The 21,349-nt window shown below is 41.9% G+C and overlaps 1 pseudogene; it reads right to left on the reverse strand.

Moving 5' to 3' along the window:
- Positions 1-4,118: 4,118 nt before the first annotated feature.
- Positions 4,119-6,494, reverse strand: LOC127770797 (uncharacterized; annotated as a pseudogene).
- Positions 6,495-21,349: the final 14,855 nt, after the last annotated feature.

Here is a 21,349-nt window from a genome sequence, read left to right on the forward strand (position 1 = left end):
CCCGTGTTAGAAAGAAATATTTGGAACCAGCCGGTCCGAATAGACAAGGATGCTTGTCCAATCGGAATTGCTATATCTGTCGCCAGATTTTTCGTTAAAAGTCAATCGATTTGTTGACCGCACGATTTATTTGAGATTCTTGCATATTCCTTCAAGTAAAGAAAAATGTCGCTAGAGCTAGGAATCGAATCCATGACACGTCGGGATGACACAACATTCACCGTACCAATTGAGAAAGCAGCCATCGATAACATTCTTCCTATTATAAGTTTTTAACTTTCATCGCAGTTCCAGTTACACCGCAATTAAAACATATATAACTACTTGTATTTGCAACACACAAGCAAGCAGTACAAAATGAGTAATGAAGATAGTGAAGTAGTTCAAGTGACTGTTAAAGTGTTAAATATTTGCCCCTATTCAGATGGAGATAAGGATAAAATTGTAATAGAGCAAGTAAAAGAGAAGAAAAGATGACCATGTATTCATTCAAAATCATCTTTATAACATATTCATGCAAAATTATCTCTGTAATGTATTCATGCAAAATCATCTTTTTAATGTATTCATACAAAGCTATCTCCCTTTGTAGCTTCAGACAAAAAAGACAAGACAAATGCACTCAAATATTGCTCAAACTGTAGCTATCGGAAAGCAGCTAGCTCTGATCACCACTTCCACTTGAATATACCCCAGAATTGCATTTTGCTACTCATCTTCTTCCACCATGGGAATCAAACAGCCCAAGACCTCCATCTCATCTTCTACCAGCATATAATTTCACGTGGAAAATATAACTAACACAGATTTGCCATTCCACTCCAGCCCCCTTGTGTGCGCAAACATCCTCTTTGCTGCTCCAACATGCTCCCTCTTCAGTACAACATCGTGGCTACTTATATTTTTTTTAAATTTTCAGCACCTGAAATGAAAAGTAAATATTGTGGGTGTTAAATAATATAGAGGATGCAGTCACCACCACCACAGACGTGCGTTGGTAGCCGCAGACGAGATTGAGTAATATGAATACAAGTATGAGAACAATATGAATGCCTCTAAGCTTCATGTTCTGAATGACATTACAAATTGAATGGCATATTACTTCAGGTTGTTCACGACTATCAGTACTCCAAAGAGCATATTACTCAAATGTTGTTGCATACCTGGAGCATAATTCTCTTGATGGATAGTGGGTGCCAGAATATTCATTTCAGTCTCAGTACCTAATGATTGGCTAAATTTAGCATGTACTCGTGAGAAATTTTCATTTCTGTACATTATGGCTGTGAATTCTCGAAGGCTACCACATTAACATGAATTGCAGACAAGCGAAAAATTCAGTCACTGATTCTACAAGATTCACAGTAGCTGGATGCAACATTGCAGATAAGTTAGCTCAACTTTTTTGCATTAGTATGATAATTTACTCCTTCAGTGAGACATGGATTAATCTGTGTACTCGTAATTTGTCTGTGTAGTTGGTAGCTTCAACATGATTCACTGATTAACCTAAGGAACGACAGACAAATATTCATATCCAAACTCGGGATAGAGAACAAAAACCATTTTATTTGGAATCGAAAGAGAAGAAAAACCTCAGATATTTGGTGCAGAGGTGGTCGTCGACGGACAGAGAGCAGGTTCACTGTCCTGCTCAGTGCTCACCGCGGTCCGCCCTGATGCAATCCTCCACCACGGCCCCGCACCATGCCCTCCTTCATCTCCATGTGCCAGCCCGTTGCCTAGTCGTCTGTGATGTCTGATGGCGATGGCCTCATCCAACGTGACGCCATCCAAAGCCGCCGCCGCACTTACTGCTCCACGACCGCCCAGCTACGTAGCGGCGGTGGCGTCGGCAACCATCACACAGAGAGGCGACGATGGCCGCATCTGGGGCATCGCTCGGGGGTGGCGTCGGGAGGTACGCAGGGGCGGGTGCTGCCGGGAGAGGGAGAGGGGGGAAGGGGGGAGACGCCGGGGGTAGGGGGCGGCGCCGGGAGGTAGGCGCAGAGGGACGGGCACCGCCAGGAGTTGGTGCTGGAGGAGGGCGGTGGGCGGGTGACGCCGGGAGCGCCGCCGAGAGGTGGGGGGCGAGCGGCCAAATGGTGAATTTACAATAATGCCATAATAATTTTTCCACAATTACCCTTCTACTACACTACTACACCCCAATAGCAGATGTAGTAGCAAGAAGTTTTCACCGTTGGATCTCATCCGTTCAATGGTCCACATCGAACCAAAGGTTCCTAAAAAAAATCCTTTTACAGTCCTCTCATGTTAGAGAGCTTGAAGTGATAGATTACGTTTTTTTTTGCATTCCTCTTAAAAAAAGCAATGTTCAGATGAATTCGTTTGTAGTGTGGTTGTTTCCGTGAAGAGAAGTCTAATTTGTTTGGAGGATTAGAGGGATGCAAGCAGTTTGAAGAAATTTTGGGACTAATCTGAGAAAGAGGACGCAATGCTCATTTGTGGCAATTGTTGCAAAAAGCAGCTGGATAATAAAACTTTGAGGTATTATACATTGCATTTATCTGCTAATTTTTCTTCTATCAAATCGGTTTGATTCATTTGGTACATGTTTATATATATAACAGGTTTGATTCTTGCATTATGTATGAATAGTATTATAGTGCGATGCTAAAGAAAATAAATTCGATAGGTGAGTATAAATAACATGGAAAAAGGTTTTAGCTGACTAGCGATCAAACCATGTGGAACTATGTTCTGTATGGGTTTCCTATAAAAATTTTAGAGTAACTACAATTTACTGTGTAGTATTCAGATTGGGGTATTTGCTACAAATTTTTAGGAGGAGCTAGCGAGCAGTGCAGTACATAGTTGTTACATAAAACCATACGCATTATATGCATGGGAATGGCCATGGCAGAGTTGTACAAGCCCAAAAGGCCAAACTGTAACTAAGGTTGCATAAGGGCTGCAGATTATCTAGAGGCACAATAATGATACAGGGGTATAAAGAAAAAAATGTCATACTTTAAGTAGTCTTATATATATATATATATATATATATATATATATATATATATGTCATACTGTAAGTACTCTTATATACATAGGTGGACAGGTGGTAGAACATACTTCCTCCGTTTCACAATGTAAGTCATTTTAGTATTTCCCACATTATGAAACGGAGGGAGTACTTCCACTACAAGAGCTTAGGCCTTCTATGACTAATTAATTGTGACAATTACAGCCTTTTTCTTGTCATTGTACCCCTTCTATGACACACTAGTGACAAAATAGCTATAGTCATTGAATCCCTGTCATTATCCTCCTTCTGTGACTAATAGACCCAATTGTCATTAGTCGTAGTGACAACTGCACGCTTGTCATTGGTATAAGACAATGGTATTTGTCACTATATTTGTCATAATACATTAGATGGGATGCTGACAAGTGTCTAGTCATCTGACGTGGCATATGACGTGGCGTGTGACATGGCATGTGGAGTATGACAAAAATAATTGTCACAAAAACGAATTTGGCCCATTTATAACATGGGTTGGTTTTACAATTATAATTCAAATAAGCCTAACTAGCCCATGGGCCAGCCAACCAATTTTGGCCCATTTCTCAACAGCCTTTTTATTTTTTCCATGTAAGCCCACTAGTATTTCAGCCCATTTTACAGCTGATATTACAGCCCAAGCTCATTTAAAGAATCATCATAAATAATAAACAACTTACAATTTTATAACAAAAATAATTAGACATCAAACAGATCATTTCCTCCAAAATTAATGGTTCATACAGTCATATAATTTTACATACAATAGTTCTAAACATTCACCATCCATACAAATGAATCACAACAAAATACGTCCACCAAAGTCCTACAAGTCCAACAGATCACCAGGTCACTAATAAGTAATACCAAACATACATCCATCAAAATCATTCTAGTCAAGGCAATAGCAGATGGCAACTTCCAATCATCACCTATTCACCAACTGCAGCAACCACTCCACTTACAGTTTCAGTCATGGCAACAATAGCATACACAAGTTTTTGTCATCATGAGATCACTAACAGAAACAACCACACTCCAGTCCAGTCATGGCAAAAGCAAAACACGTGGTGTCAGACTCCAGTCACATTCACACCAAACTCCATTCACAGATCACCAAAATGAGTCCAATAGCCTGCAAAGAATAGTGTGTCAGGAATTAACACTAGTAAGAATAAGCACAAGCTCAACAATCTAGTAGTCCCCAGGGGCAGCAACCTTTCGGAAATTATATTCGCCAGTGGTTTTATTTATTCAGCCTCATGAGTCCTGGCGCTATAGAAAGTCATTGTAGTAGAGATTTTGATTCCAAACAGTACCTAAGTTCATTTGATTCCAGTATCTAACTATATCATACAATACTACTGATAGTATAAAAAAAAAGAGAGGTCCAAGAACATGAAACAGAAACTGCATTATGTCAGAAGAGGCATATCACAAGATGAAAATGTGTACCTGAGCGCAGCCAAGTCAAGGAGGAGTGGTCTGATGAGTGACCTGAGTCTGTCCAAATGCTATCATCTGTCGAATGAGGTTCTGAGTATCTGCTGCTGCCTTCTGAGTATCTGTTATTGCCTTTTTTAGGTTCTCAATCTCCTCAGCTTGTTTCTGAGCTTTTGCCTTAGATTCTTCTGCCTGGGCTTCCAACCTCAGGACCTTTTGGCAAAGTCCTGTAGATTCTTCCTTCTCAGCCTCCAATTGTGCTTGTAGCTCCTGCATCTGTGGTGAAACAGATTTTGGAGCGGCAACAGGCTGTTGAAGTCCCACATTACGAAGGAATGTGCTTGACTCTGTCAACACTTGGGCAACAATATCTATGCAAGTCATTTCCTGCTCCCCTTCATCTACTGGTCTTCTCAAAATGGTTTCCATATCATCCTAGCAAGACAATGATTTGTCAGGTTTGTATTTATTTATACGGTTCATTATGTAGTGTATTAAAGAAAAAAAGGAGAGATACTTACTGCAGCTTTCATGACATCATCACTAAAACCCTTAGTTTTCCTGCAATGCGTTAACTTGAATAGATCAATTGCAGTGGGCTCTGTATCTTTGTATTTTTCTTGCTTCTGGAATGTTCACAAACATATAATGACATTAGCAATGCATAGATTAAATACATACGTAAGAGAAAAACATGTTCCAACACATGCATGTTATCATACAACCGGTTTATATTCTTACCGCGATGTAGGCTGCTGCAATGTAAGACCGAGATCCAGTACACTGGTGAAACTTAACATTTTCACGGCTCTGTTTGAGCTTTGCACATTTTTCCTAGACATGACACAAGTGTATAGCATAAGTAATACAACAAATATTGGAACCAGCAAAAACAATCTGGTATTATATGAGCAATCTGGTCATGCACAGTTCATTAAATGTAATGTTTAGTACTATCAAATCATGGATGATATGAGCTAATTACTGATATGAGCATTTCATTGAATGTAATGTTTAGTACTGTTAAGTCATGGATGAATGAGCTAATTACTGATATGAGCAGTCCATTGCAGATTATGACCTACAAATAAATTAAGGAGCAATGCTGTCAATATGAAACTAGGCCTACAAATAAACCAATGATATTGCAGTTTGGGCTAAAAATGATAGGAAAACTGTACAAATATATTCCAGCAACCAAAATGATAGTTGAAAACCTGACTGGAACAAAGCATCACATTACAGCAAACCGACTGGAACAGTGCAGCAGGAAACCTGAAGGACCAAGAACTATGCAAAGCAATAGAGCACATTCATAGCAGCTTGAAAACACATCACCAGCACGCATATCTCCATTAAAGAGTTTACATAATTGAGTTCACAGCCCATAATTTGTATGGCCAACAAGTTCATCAGTTTAAAAGACACATTAGGATGTAGTGCTCGAATCCAACTAGCGGACTCACAGAAAACCAATATTGGCATAAACCATACCTTGTGTTTTGGGTTTGATCACATGTCTACCAATTTTCTCCATTGTTCATCAGTCATAGACGAACATGGTGATGTAATCCTAACTTGATTTGCCGGTACCCCATCGAAGTATTTCTTCTTGAGCCTATACCTCATTTGGCGTGTTCCACCCTTTATCATGTCAACACACGCAGAAGTTACATCATTCTCCATTTCACCAGTCAAGCTTAAGTTTACCTATACATTGAATAGCATAACATTAGTATTTAAAAAGGCAAAGGACGAAATTAGCATATATTGAACTAGTCGAACAGCGTCTTACAGATAGTTTGCCCATGAAGTTGTCCAATTGGTCCTTGAATTGGGCTTTGTCCTTCTTGTATTCTTTCCAATTTGTAAGTATGGGTACATGCTGCTTGACAATGATCCCACCCTCAGAAGCCAACTTTGCAGCCTGCATAGGTGCCTCGGGCCTTCTTTTCCCTTCCTTTATAACGACTGGTATCCTAGTCCCTAAACCTCTGGTTATGCTATCCAGTTCTATGCCCATACTTGCTCCCCGATGCTCCACTTGTGTAGTTGCCGTTAGGGTGCCTAAATAATACATTTCAAAAACCTTATTGTCAATAATAAGATTCATGTGACTATTATGAATGAACCAAATCACATAAATTGACATTGAAATAAATAGTTGAAGGTACTTGCCTTCTACTGTAATGTCCATCTCTTCATCATTCTGGATAGAAATAGAATCTAGTACTGGTGGTGGCACCTCTGTTGCTCCAATTAGTCTCCAATTAGAAGTAGAATTCGTATATACTTCGTGTTCTCGGTTTGTCTTAGTTTGGATCAAAGTTATCGCCAATTATGCAACTAATTATGAAGTTGTATGGCAATTTTAAACAATTAATCATATGCTTTTACATGAGAAATGTTTGTGTGCCATGATCTTCAATAGCCGACATAACTCATGTACTCAAGTATTGCATTCATGCTTGCTCTTACTTCTCATCTCGATTCATTTCAGTTTTAGCCACAAAGACAATGTTCAGACTGAAGGATCATATGTTATTGTTAACAACCCCATCATGAATGTGTTGCAGTCTGTTTCCTTGCAATAGTTGTATCCGTTAGATATTATCAAGGTTTCCATTTTTTACTGAATTCAGGATTACATGTTGATTTGTACAAGTCAAAATAATTGATGCATCACCATGTTTCTTGCCCTATTCACTCTATTTGAGAACATATTTATATATTACTACTGCCGGCCTTTGATCATTTGTAGTCTTGCGTTCCATAAATTTGTGTTGCATTTAATCATTGCAGCCAATACTTGGACAAAGAAGGAATTTCCACTGATGACTACAGGAAAGAAAAGCAAACAGATCACCTTTACACAGAAAGAGATTGCCCCTCGGATCTGTGGGTTTTGCTTGGTTCAACTTTAAGTGCATCCGAGAAGGTAGGATAAGTGAGAAGTAGCAAACGTTACTCTTTTTGTGTGATGAACAAGTTTACGGAGAAACAATGCTGAATCCTACTTGATGGATAAATTCAGCATAGTGGATGATTTGCTACATTTACGAAGTTAACTCTTCATTGCAGATTTTGTGGTAAACATGATTTATGTTTTTCAAGCAGGATTCCTTGCAAGAGTTTGCATCTTGGACAGATGCAACTGTGGTCAACGAATGAACTGAAAATGTGACCCATGTTATCGTTGGAAAAAGTGCCCGTAGTGCATGGAGCCGATCATATGAGGTCCTGATGGCACTACTGTTTGGGAAATTGGTTGTCACGATTGGATGTCAGTATTGAGCTATCTTCTCTACAGTTCTCTATTTCTTTTAGGACCACAATTTGAGTATTCTTTCCTTTACGTTTATATTGTTTGATATACCAAGTATCCCTAAGGCCATTCAAGGTTTATCATAAATCTGCAGAGTATTATCTATTCCTAAGCTGAATTGCTTCGCCTTGCTCTTTTAGGGATTATGGATTGCTTGGTAAAATTTATTCCAACTCCAGAAGCTTCCTTTGAGTAAAGATTTAGCCATGACTCACATGCATCAATTGGTGGAAACAAGAAAAGAAGAAATCAAACTTCTGAAGGGGTATGTATACGTCTTGGCTATAAGATTAAACTTATTTTATGTAGTGAAAACTATCGTAGGCTGTCACTTATATAGGTTTATGTAACGCCCCGCTTTTCGCGAGACGTTAAAAGCTAATTTACTAAAAATCCAAATTGCGAAAATTTCGTTCTTTGAGTGTTGAAGTCTAAGTTGTGCCAAAGATCTCAATTTACAACCCTCCTTTGGTCCATCTTTGTGCTATCAAAGATCATCTCCTCAAAGTTTCCATCCCAATACAATACCGAAGCTCGATTCTCTCTATTCGGAATCCCCTCATAAGACCCTATCCGCATATCCTATCGAATATGCGAATTTGAATTCAGTATTCGAATTCCAACTCTCAATTTTCATCTCTCTCTCTCTATATCTATCTATCTATCTATCTGTTAGTCAGCCCATCTATCTATCTATTGCACTCTATCGCCATCTCCCGTGGTTCCCGTTTTGAATATTGGTTTCCCCTTTTGTTTCCCTCTCAAATAAACCTACAAGCCCCGAATGCAAACCAATTCCAAAAATATGTAATTCCCGCTTTTGTAGCCCTTCCTTGACCCCTCCCTTGGATCCACCTTGAACCCTCGTGTACAAATATACAAATTGAATTCAAATTCAATCTCCACATCAAATTTCTCTCCAAATCAAACCTTCCAGTAAAAGTCTATTTTGCCTCCCTCCAACTCGCTCGGGCCGAAACCATCCTCGGCCCATCCTCTTCTTTCGCCAGCCTCTCCATCGCACGTGCGCCGCACGTGACTCCCTCAGAGAGCACCCTCTCTCTCTCTCTCTCTCTCTCTCTCACTCTCTCTCTCTCTCTCGGCGTCGCTTCCCGCCGACGCCACCCAAAATTCCGGCCGCCGCCTTCGGTTCCCGCGCGCCCGTGCGCGTGGCCGACCGCCTGGGCGCGGCCATCGCCACCCTCGGTCGTCGCCTGCCTCGACGACCACCGTGTCCGCGCTTGCCTTCAAACCGTCCCCGTCCTTTTGCAGTCATCGCCGACGTCATCCTCTTGGGCCCGGCGCCCCATGCCGCGTGCATCCAAAACCGTGAGGCGCGGCTCGTTCTCATCCCTTTCCTCCCAAAACGGAAGGAGCAAAGCTCCCTTTCCTCCTCCTTCTCCTTTCGCTTTTTCCCCTCCCGGGTAGCGAGCTCCCTGCCTCCACTCCTTGGCTTCTTGTTCAAGAGGCAGAGCCGCTGACGCAGCTGCAGCGCCTCGCCGCCCCCACCTTGACCGCTCCACGCTGCCAGCCCGTGCTCGCGTTTCAATTTTCACCGTCCGATCCACCGCCTTCGCCGCCCAACGCATCCACGCCGTCGTCGCTTTCGCACTGCCCACGAAACCGCCGCTGCCGCCCGTGAACACCAGCCGAGCTCTCTTGACCGCCAATGTCGGTTTCCCTCCTCCAAACCGACCTCTCCTCCTTGCCTATAAAGCCCGCGCCCTCCCCTCTCGTTTCGTCTTCGCCTCGCTCGAAACACCCGCGCCATTGTTGCCGGCCGCCAGCTGCTCGCCCCCGTCCTGCCGCGACTGCCTCCTCGCTGCCGCGCTGTGCCAATGGCCGCGTGAGCCTCGGCGTCGGCCTCGTCAAGCTCGGTACCGCACCGCCGTGGCCAAGAGCGTGTGCACGCGCTCATCATCCTTTCGGCATCGCTGCCTCCCTCCTTTCCCCGGCCGCGCCCTCTCGGTTCCACGCCGCCCCGCCGTCGCGACCACCCCGCCACGACTCCCTCCGCGTCGCCAACGCTGCTCCTCTCTCGTCGGTGAGCTCCCCACCGCATCCATCCTCCTGCCGAACGCTGTGCCGCGCCCGCCGCCGTACGCCATTGCTCTGTCCCGGAGGTCGCTTGCCGTCGCCATGGCTCCCTAGACTAGCTCGTCGCCGCCCGACGCTTGAAACGAGTTCCTGAACCCGTGAAGAAGCTCCCCACCCGGTGAATTTGACTCCCGTTGCCCCGGCGCGTTTTCCCCTTTCTCCCCACCGGCGATGGCCGCCGCCGCAATCCGCCGCCGTTGGCCCTTCTCTCGCCGAATTTCTTGCGCCGTGACCCACCCCGTGTCCTCTTGAACCTCCCCGGCGCGTCGCCGCGGCCGCCCGCCTCGCCGATTGCGGCCGCGCCGTGCCACCCATCCCGCCGCCGCACGGCCGCCGTCGCCAGCCGCCGTGTCGCCGCCTCTCCCTCATCCGCACCATTGAATCATCCCGCCTTGACCCCCTCTCACTTCCGGTGCCCGCCGCCCACTCCGGTTCGCCGCCGTTCGCCGGATTGCGTCGCTCGCCGCCGGCCGTCCGATGCCATTCCCGGCCTCCTCTCCCTTCCCCATCCGACGTGGCGTCCACGTGGATGCCACCTCAGCCGCCCGGCCCCACGGAGACCGGTCAAAGGTCTCCCGGTCCTCCAATCCATCGCACCGCCTTGCGTGCACCCGGCCCGCGTGAGCCGTGTCGCCGCCTTGTGGGTCCCACCTTGCGCCCTGCACGGTGGACCGTGTCCACCGGCTTGCGTCGCGTAAGCCGCACCTCGCTCGGCCTTGGGCCGCCTCCCTCCCGCGCGCCGGCCCGCTTGCCTCGGCCGCGCCGCAAATGCCCTGGGCCGCGCCCTCTTCGCTCGGCCCAAGTCTAATATACATCCCTCCTTGATTTCCCTTCCAAAAAGGGATTTAATAAATCATTTTTCCTTTGTTCCACAAATCAATTCCTTATTCCAAAATTATGTGAATCATTTTTCCTTGGTCCTGCTTGTCAGTGAAATTCAATAATATTCTTGAGAATATTATTTCTATAAATTCCATAGACCATTTCTCGTCTTCTAGAAATTCCAATTAAACTTCCAAAATTCATATCACCCAATTCGCAACTCCGATTGACTCCGTTCAACTTCTAGTAATTCCGTAAATTGAGATCTATTTAATGGCACTATTAATTAGTCTAAATAGGGTTTTTCTTTTGGTCTTTTTTTAGGTTTTCGATTGTTTGCGTATAGTCGCGGTTACCGGATTTTCGTCGATCGCGGGTTTTCTCGAAGATTCGTGAAGCTTCGTGAAGACCTTGAGTAAGGCAAGTCACCCTTTGATCAATTGCTCCTATAATTGGAAATTCATTATTATTTTGTTTGCAACTTGCATTATTAGAATCACACACTCAACTTGCTTGGCCTCGGTTTGCGTGCCAAACCGACGGACCTACCCAGTAGTCGCACTAACTCCTGTAGGTCGTACTACCCTAATTCCTTGTCGCTCCACCCTTGTGGTACCTCGGTATTCGTGCTCCCTGAGCGCGTATACCAAATATCCCACATACACCGTTGTTTGTCGAAAACTTGGGAAATGGGTTTGTGAAGCCTCAAAAAACTCGACATATGGTGTCGGTGTGTTTGAAAATAAAATGAATTGTGAAAACTCGCGATGCGGGGGTTGTGCTTATGTGGCACTGTCCCGTATTCGCATATAAAGACCGATTCCTGTGGGAAACTCATCGAACATAATCAAAGTGCAACCACAAGGTGGAATGGGACACCCTGGCTAAGTAACTAGTCGGTTCAGGGAAACCTCGCATGCCAATAGTTGGGAACACCGGGGCGGGGTCGGTTGGTGCCAAACCGGGTTCCTGGTAAGGCAAGGAAGAGAAGCTTGCCAGATTACCGATCGAGGTGGTTGGAGTTTGATTTGTGAAAACTGAAATGGCCTATATTTATGTGAGGATTTGATCCTTCTATGTGGCATGAGGTATCCCTGGGTCGGCTTGGGAACGGCTTTGTTGCGAACCTCCGATACTGACGGGTGTTCGGAATAAGTTCGTATCTTGTGGGTAAAGTGTACCCCTCTGCAGAGGTTAACTAACTGTTCGAACAGCCATGCCCACGGTCATGGGCGGATGTGAGGTGGTTCCCGTTGCGTAGATTTGTTTGCCTGTGCTTTGTGAAAAGTTGTTGTGGTGTGAGAATCGTAACCAGAATCAGCCTATGAGGCAGATGGATGACCTGAGTGGTCAGAAACGAATCTGTGTGATTCGGGATGTCTACGGGCATCATAGACTAGGCTTCCCGAGTGGAAGCGGATTGTTGTGCTGCTGGGCTGCTGGACTTTGGGAGTCCGAGAAAATGAAAAAGGCTCTGGGAGCCGCTTAATCAAGTGAAATGGCTCTGGGAGCCAAGAAGTAATGATCTGACCCGGGAGGTCGGTACATTACCATTTGAGTTGTTGAAAAGCATCTCTTAGGTCGATTTGAGACGCGAGTCTCTTTTTGGCCCAAACTTAACAAGAAGTGAATCACTTAGTGATTTCAAAATGATTTCAAACAAAGGATTTGCAAATCAACCTTGCCTCTCTTCCAAGCTTGCTTTAAACTCCTAAATTCCCGTGACTTGCTGAGTACGAAAGTACTCACCCTTGCTCTATATAAATATATATAGTTCCTTCGCTCTGAAGCTGAAGATGAAGTGAAGTGAAGATTAGGGTTTCGTCCTGGTTCCCAGCCATCGCCTGTGGTGTTGGGTGTTAGTCCGTTGGCTCTGCTGCTGCTGCTGTTGTTGGTGTTTCCTCGTCCGTATCGTCGGTTGCATTCTCGGGGTGTTCTGAGCTGCAACCTAAGTTAAGGTAAATAAGTCCTCTATTTATTTTAAGGATTCGCAATGATTCATATTTGTCACCGTGGGTACCAGCACTATGTCCTAGGACTGGTACCGAGATCGCGGTTTCGTAGGAAGCGGTTCGCGCCGTTATTCCTACGACACGCTCCTATTAGGTGCCGTTGTATGGCGGTGCCGGATTGGGGTGTGACAGTTTAGGAATTTGATTTGGAAATATTTTCCCAGTAATATTTTTTGCTTTTCAAATTTCCTCTTCGCTGGCGGCTAGGACAGCTGCATGGGTTTGATTTTCGCTGGCGGTCGATTTAACACAGCCGCCAGCGAAAGTGAATTATCGCCTGCGGCTGGCGGTCGGTTTTAATTTAAGAACATGCATTTTATCATTTTAAGAACATGCATTTTATTGCTGGCGGTCGGTGTTGCATCATTTTGCCATGGATTTTATCATTTGAGAACATGCATGCTAGAATTAGGCTTCTTATCTTTCAAGTTTTCTCTAGGGTTAATTTAAGATACCTTTGTATGTAAAGAATTTTGTTTTTTTACCTCAGACCCTCTATGGTGTGTACTTCCTACAAACTAATACATACCATGTTTCTCTGTTCAAAATTTAAGGTCATATATACATATTCATTTAGCCCTGGTATTTATTTAAGATCCATTGCAGTCATAGTGTGTGTATGAACTTTTGTATGTAAATATATCTAACCAATTTACTGTGGCTTATGCAAAATTAGATCGTAAATTACATTGAGAAATCTTTTGTAATTCCAAACAACTATACTGTAGCATATATGTATCGCTACCAGTATTGTGCATTTGACTAAAACATTTTTCCACCAACGCTGGGTTGATCTGTTAGTCTCAGGTCCCAATTAGATGAGGTAAGCATATTGGCAATATTTCCTCTTAGTGCAATTTATGCTGATCTTCAGTTTGACCTAAATAATGGTAATTTGCATATATCCTATTTTTTTGATCAATGGCATTCTTAAATATGAGCTATTGATCTACATGCACCACACTTGGTATTATCTCTAACCATGTTGAATTATCATAACATCTATATTTTACAATCTGAGATGCATTTTAACATGAAGGAAATATAATCGTTCAGAATTTTGTAATTTACATTAAGTATACCATGGCTGAATAATAATATAATAGTTCAAGTTTTTAGTTGTATTTCTCGAAAATGAGTTGGAGTTGTTTGGTTGAATTTCTGTGGGTACAGTTGTTGTGCCATTTGTGTAAATTTGAGGAAATATTTTAAACTTAACCTAGCAAGCCATATTGTTGATACCTTACTAAACGCTGTAGGGGCTCCTCTTCATATTAGCATTTATGATTCAGCTTCCTTATTGTTGTCATTTTTCAAGGAATGCTAATGAAATTTTCATTGGATCTTCATGAAAGATTCACTTATACCAACAGGTTTACGAGTATAAAAAGAAGTATAATGTGCAAGCACTCATATTATCGCTACTGGTCTATGTTACCGGAATTGCTGCCGCCAGCTTCAGATCAGCCGAGCAGTTTGGCTATCTCTTTTATTGATCCTACTGATTATGTTACATGGTTACTTCATCTGCTTTGGATATGAATCAGTTGTGCAAGTTGTACGATCGATAATTCCGAGTTCTATATGAAAATACAAACATGAAATGTATCCCGGTGATATTTTAAGTTTGAATCAGTTTATATGATATTTCTTGCATGATGTTCTATACATGGGACTTCTTATTTATTATCTACTGATACTTACAACACATGATAGCCAGAAAGCAACCTAAAAAACACATATTAAATCACTGTAAAAGAGTAAAAGCAAATTATGTACAGGAGGCGCGCCATTGGCAATATGTGTTTTCTAAATTAGCATTTCATATTTTAAGTAGTTTGTTACTGAACAAAGCTTATCATCTTGCATGATAATGTGTTTAAGGTGTTTAGTTCTTCTCACCTAATTCATCAATTTGAGTTGTCAATGTGTTCGGAGGATGCGGATCTAACCGGCCCCGTCCGCCGGCGGCCACCACCATGGCCGATCCCCTTCTCCCCTTGCAGAAATCACTGCCGCCACAACCACTTCCGGCACCGCCTCCGCCACGCCTCTCTGTGCAGCGGCGACGTCAACTTTATTCAGCTCTCTTTGTAGGGCCTAGCTGGCGTCCAAGAGGTTCAGCAGTGACCCGATTTGTGTGCATACCCACGTCGTTTCTCTCTCCTTAGGCGAGCAGCAGCAGCTCTTTAATGATCGAGGCGGCAGCCAAACAACGTTCCTGAAGGTATTGCTTGCTCTCTTTTTCTTTTTTTTTTACCGTGTTAGATTGATTTGGTCCCAATGAATCGTCTAAGTTGGAAGTACTGTTATTGTGGGCACCTGCAGAAAAGAAAAAATATGATATTAGACTTGGTTATGCAGAAGGACAAAGCACTTTAAAAAAATTGAATCCATTTTTTCTCTTAGATGCTAAGTGCTAAGTTAATGGTTTTATATATGTTGTGCAGATTTGATCTTTGTATTCTGTTACCTGAACTGTTTGTGCATTACTGTACTGAAGAAATATAACAGACGGTGGCATGACCTGATTCAGCTTTGTTATAATACATGGTTCGTTTAGTAGGGAATTATAAACCACTGTATTAGTTTTCAGATTGCTTTCAGCTCACCACTCAAGTGTCCGTTGTGCTGTTAAGGTTCTAAGGAAAATCATGTTCCTATAGTTATTTGCTTCGTGACATTCCTATTTTTAGTACTGCCGCTCACCACTGAATATATGATGGTGTAGGTGATATATTTAGTTCTCCTACAACAATAAGTTACCCCCATAGTTAGTTTTTGGTTTAGTGTAGCAAATATTTTCATCTGGTTGTTTTGAAAAGCTTTATTTATTGCTCTTTGTGTCATCTATTATCTGCATTTTAATATGTATGGGATTGTTGCTAATACATAGCAACTTCTTTCTTTGTTTTTTCTCCCTTTATGCGTTGCAGTGGTACACCTTTTTATTTTGGTTGATGGCTCATAGCTCAACTTACTTAACTTGTGAACTAATAACTTGATTTGATACTGAATTACTCATTCCTTCAGAACATAATGATAGGGTGCTTGTAAATATTTCTATTTTTTAATGAAATCACACTGCTTGGCAAAGCCCTGCAGTATTCAAGGTGAAAAAAAAAATAATGATAGGGTGTTTTAAGGCTTGCTTCAAGTGCTGATGTTTTCCATTCCTTTGGGTGTATCTACATGTAATTCCTTCTTGTCTTTTGCTTCAGTCGTGCTTGGTGCAGTATTTTAACCAATGTCTGCACGTCCTAGAAGGCCATTGGCAAACCGATGCTGTACACGCAATCAGGTGATCTGCTAGCTCAGTTCCCGGTCAGTGCTCTGTTGTGTTTGAGTGCCACACGTAGAGGCCTTCAGTTATGAAATCTTTGCATTATTTTCTGCAAATGCTTATATATTAAGTACACGTGTTTTTGGCAGGAGGAGCTCTGCAAGCCAATGGTCAGCTTGGTCTCCACGAGGTCAGCGGCTGTTGATCTGAGCGCTCACCACCTCACCCGAGCGGAGCTGCTGCGTGCATGCAAGGATGCAGGCGCCGCTAGGATGCACAACGAGTTCTCACCGGAAGAAGGAGAGGAGGATGGTGCGGGTGGCCGCAGCTGGAGCCGAGGCTGAAAAAGAAGCCCAAGCAGGTGGCGATGTCAGCGGCGTTCATGCCATCGGCCCGTCGGCCACCCCTCGCAAGTCCTATCAAGGTACAACAGCTTATTCTCATCCCTTTGCACTAATCCTCTCTCAATCCATTATATATGTTCAGTTATATTGTGCATTTTAGGTACGTGAGCTTAATGTTCTGGTGTGATTGATCGCTTACAGGGATTTCCTCTGTGTAATTTTTCAAGGGAAATCTCATTGCAAGGAGGAGACGAGCATCCTGGTTGGTTCTAATCACATTTGCCTTGTTGGTTGTTTCTCTCTCTCTCCTTAGGGAATTATTGTAGATGGAGAAGCTAGAGCGAGAAGAGCAATCCGGTTCTGCATGTACTGCAAGGGATGACAAGGAGCAACTCAAAGCAGCTTCTACAGAGTCAGCAAATAATTTTTACAATTCCTAATCTTGTTAGGATCCAATTTATGCAGTGGTTCTTGACTTGAGTTGCGAGGAGCACCTACTGTCCAAGTTTGGCCAAGGAAAAGTTTGCTCTGGTAAGCCATATATATCTGCCAAGCTGCAAGTACAGTTTATCATCTACTAAGTAATATCATTGTGTCTATGACCTGACCAATGACTTTGCCCACCAATCATGCTTACAAGATTATATAGTTTACGATTGGTCTAGGGTCATACGCATTGTCGCTTTTTCTTAATTTTATGCTAAATGTTTTTTCATGTGATCAAAGATTAATTGTCTCACTGTCATTATAGGATGTATACGCTACAATGTTAATCCTACACTCAGCAATATTCATTTTGCCCGCCTTTTCCCAGTTCGTCTCCTGCGCCGATCCCGACATCATCCGCATTACGGTGAGCTGTGGGTGGGGTTTCATTTTTTGGGCACTCTTCACCTCTTTGTTTGTTCGCATTTCACTTCCCTAGGGTTTTCCAATGGTATATATACTGTCAATGAAATTATACATGTTCTGTGCAGTTTAATGGAAAAAATGTGTCACATTTTTTGTACTGCATGTATACATTGCATTTACGTGTTACTGTATGAACATGAACTTAAATCAGCAACATAGTATAACCTCAGGAATTGCTTGCCCTCGAAGAAGATCCTCTTATATCATATAATGCATGTTTGAATTTGAAATTTTACCGCTGCTATGTACAGATTACAAATAAAATTATGTTTCATATATATACTTAATTAATTGGATGGACACAACTCTCAACTTCAGCGTCGACTAAATATAACTAGAAAAAATGTCCGTGCGTTGCAACGGGTGAAGACTATTTTAATCTAATTATTGTTATACGGTTTAGTTAGGGTGAAATTTATTGTTGGAATTCATTTTGATATATATATTTTTAGAAAATCATGAGCTGCAATTAAGTGTCCGATCGTCTCAAGTTAGCTTGTGGGTTTTTTAAAGTGATTTCTTGTACAACTCTTGTATTTCTAAAAGCGAACGAACTTAAAAACCGACTCAAATACAGATCTGTATTTCCAACAATGAATATATTTAAAAACTGACTCATACACAGATGACCTACCAAAGTACTGTTAAAAATATCTTCAATTTTTATAACAGCAGAGATTGGATGGACTCAGCTCTCAATTTCAGTGTCAACTAAAATTTTTTGGTAGAAAGTGACTAACAAAGTTTTTGCTTGCTATCTATACAGTATCTTCATAAACATTAACCTGTCATCTCCTATTTTAAAATTTTTAGAGTTATTTTCATGTATTCTCTTCTGTCCTATAGGCTGACAGGTTAATTTTCCTTGCCGTCAGAACGGACAAATCGGTGGTTCTTGATGTATTTCAATTAGAACCTTATCTTTCCATTTTACCATGAGGATCCCATGTTTCTTTTCCTTGATTTGTCCGAATATATTAGAGTTGCAATTAGCTATATGCTGATCTTCACTACAATGCACTAACATGCTTCATAACAGCATGATCCACTAATGCTCTTTAATCATGGTGTTTATTAACATTATGGCAAATTTATGCAGTCCTAACGCTGCTTTGGAAACCTTGATTCTGTCAATCTGGTTTACAGTACCTTCGATGTTACCTTATACATGCCTTTATAGAGAATGATTTTCCATTTTAATCTGAATGTGTGGAAATTGGAACTAAATTGCAATGACATATATGTTAGATTGAAGTAGCTCTTCTTTTAATAATTTTTTAGCAGCTGAAAGAGCTAGCAACTACTCCAACTTGTGAGTATATTTTTTTTCACAGCCTGTCATATCAATTTATTATTACTTCAATGTTTTTTTTTCAATCAAATTTGGTTGTTGTCAATAAGATTTAATCAGTGAAATGAATAAGAAAATTATAACCGTAGGGAGAGAGCGCCCACCATTGTTACTGGCTGGGTCTTTGAATTTCATGTGTGATAGATCATGACAAGGTTAGGTTAGAGGTTCTGCCCAAACGACAACTGCAAAGCAAGGTGAACAATCTGAGAATTACTTGCAATTTAAAACTTGCTCAGATGGATGAGGATCTCCAACGAGCTCACTGCTTGGTGCTTTTTTATATTCTTTTGTGCACTAAAGTAACTAACAATAATATTTTTGTATGTACAATGTGCGCTATAACCTGTATTTTTCAGCTGGATTTGTTCAGAGAAAACATCAGCGCAGGCACACGATTTGATCACAACTGTCAACGCTGTTGTCAGTACCTATATGATACTACATAATCCATTCAGAGGACACTAATATAACTAGAGGTACAGTCATTAGGCATGGCCCTGCCCCTGCTAGCTGTAGGATGTCAAGAGGCATATTTCATATTTGGTTATTTGCATCTGTAGATGATATGAGAAGATGCGATGAGTTTCTGGTTCTAGGTCAAAGTCTGCATCTGGGAAGCCTTGATAGAGAAGCCTTGATAAGCCCATCTCATTTTTCTATTAATTTTGCCAGTTAGCCTCAGTATAGATATGAAGTGATTTGTATAAGTACTGCATGGAAACATTGTATTTATTTTCAGGCCTGTTGCTCTTCCATGTGCTCGCTGTTTTGTAATTGTGATGCGATGATTGTCGTTTTGTAATTTTCCGCTGGACAAATGGAATTATAAATGCCTGTGAATATTGGATGATAGTTATTGACAAACGAACTAATATGGAAGTAACTATAATTATCATGTTTCTTTGATCATCAACTAATTATGTACATTGATGTCTTTCAGGCGGCGCGCAATGGCGCGCCCCATCATCTAGTGTTATCAATGGGAGGGTGTGCATCTTCAATATTATTGAATCCGTCCCCACCCGTTTTTAAGCTTTTGCCCCTTTAATGGTGCGTTGTTTTTTTTAAGAGAACAGAACAGAGGAGGCCCCCGCTGTTAATAAGCTTTATTATAAAGAAAAGTGAAAAAAATTACAAAATTGAGATCCAGCTAATAACTACACATTTGTCTCTCTCATTAAGCCTAAACAATAACAGGAGGAGATCACCCAAGGACCTGCCTCAAGGAAGATAAAGAGGGGAGCTTGTTATCAAAAATAAAACTATTTCTCTGCTTCCATGTATTCCAAGCCCCTAACAAAAACTTCTCCATGAAACAAAGCCCATGATATATTCTTTTAGCATCCATCAACATTATCTCCAAACCAAGAGAGAAATTCCAAGATATACCCAAGATACCCCCAACAGCTTTGTGCAAAAGGATTCAAGAAAAAAAAGATGAAGCAGTGTCCTAGTAGTGGTAGATGAACAGGGTACACAATTTAAGTCACAATTAGGAGGGGCACAATGTTTAATGGTGCACTCTTGATTTGCCACGGGGTCGCTTTACATTTGTTCTTTGGTCTTGCCGCAGATTTCAGCATCCAAACTAAGACAGCCACGAAGCTACGAACGGAGTGAGGTACTATGAGTATGACCGTGATGCCATTCAGCGAGAGGAATACCAACCTCAACTGTGGCGCCCCGAAAACCTCGCGGGTTCGGAGGCCATGGTACTGTACCTGTGTAACATGTACCAGTCCCAGGATATACAAGCTGATACACACAGAACATCGGTGATCCAAAGCAGTCTGATATTATTACATCACTGGGATAGTCCTTAAAATCGGGATGTTATATCAACCTTTGGTGAAAAGAGCTCTCTCACCGCTGTGGCATCCCCGACATTGTCTCCTTTCCATCGACAACCTGCTGAAATCAAGCATTGGTACCGGCCTCTCTATTCTCCATAGAGCGCTTTGACCCCTGTTGTCTATATGCATCTGTGCAGGGGAGATGCCTCATTTTTTGTTCTTAGTTTTTTTGTTAGATGTGTAATTCTTTTATCTACAGAGATATTCTGTATGATGGCATGCATGTAACACATGCGGTAAATAGATAATCATACATGTATCATGAGGTTGAATTGTTTTTGCTGGCACATTTTTGTTAGGGCATATGAAAGTAAATATAATACTGGTAAAAATAGCTGTGAGAAAAAAAAATACTACGACACTAGGATCGTGGCGATGTCAACGGCTTAGCAGGCATACCGGACCAGGTGTGGCCATCCTTATTGTCTTATATGCGCTGACTTTTGTCTGCTCCCAGTGGAGATATGCTTTTCCTTTTTCGATGTCGTGGATAGATTTTGTATGCTTGCATATTGTAATATGCATAGTAAAAAGATTATGATTCTTATGATGGTTGAAAGATTTTTAATTTAATCTTTTATTAGAAAGATTAATTGAACTACTCGCAGTAGTCTAAAGTGTGACTACTAGATTTTTTTTATTTAGTAAAGTATTTACTCCTACAGATGAAAACAAGAGGCGAAAAAATAACTGTGCTCCACGCCGGCCCAATAAAATTTACAAGATCAGTTTAATCTTTTACTAGACCTCACATACCAGCACAGTAGTAGTAATTCTTTTAATTTGTGTGCTTGGTTACCGAGACATAGCCCAATATAAGTAATTTTATTACTATGTGGGCTTATCCAATATACACGGTAGTAATTTATTTACTTG

Source organism: Oryza glaberrima, chromosome 4, assembly GCF_000147395.1.
Source record: "Oryza glaberrima chromosome 4, OglaRS2, whole genome shotgun sequence".
In the NCBI taxonomy this organism is placed as follows: Eukaryota; Viridiplantae; Streptophyta; class Magnoliopsida; order Poales; family Poaceae; genus Oryza; species Oryza glaberrima.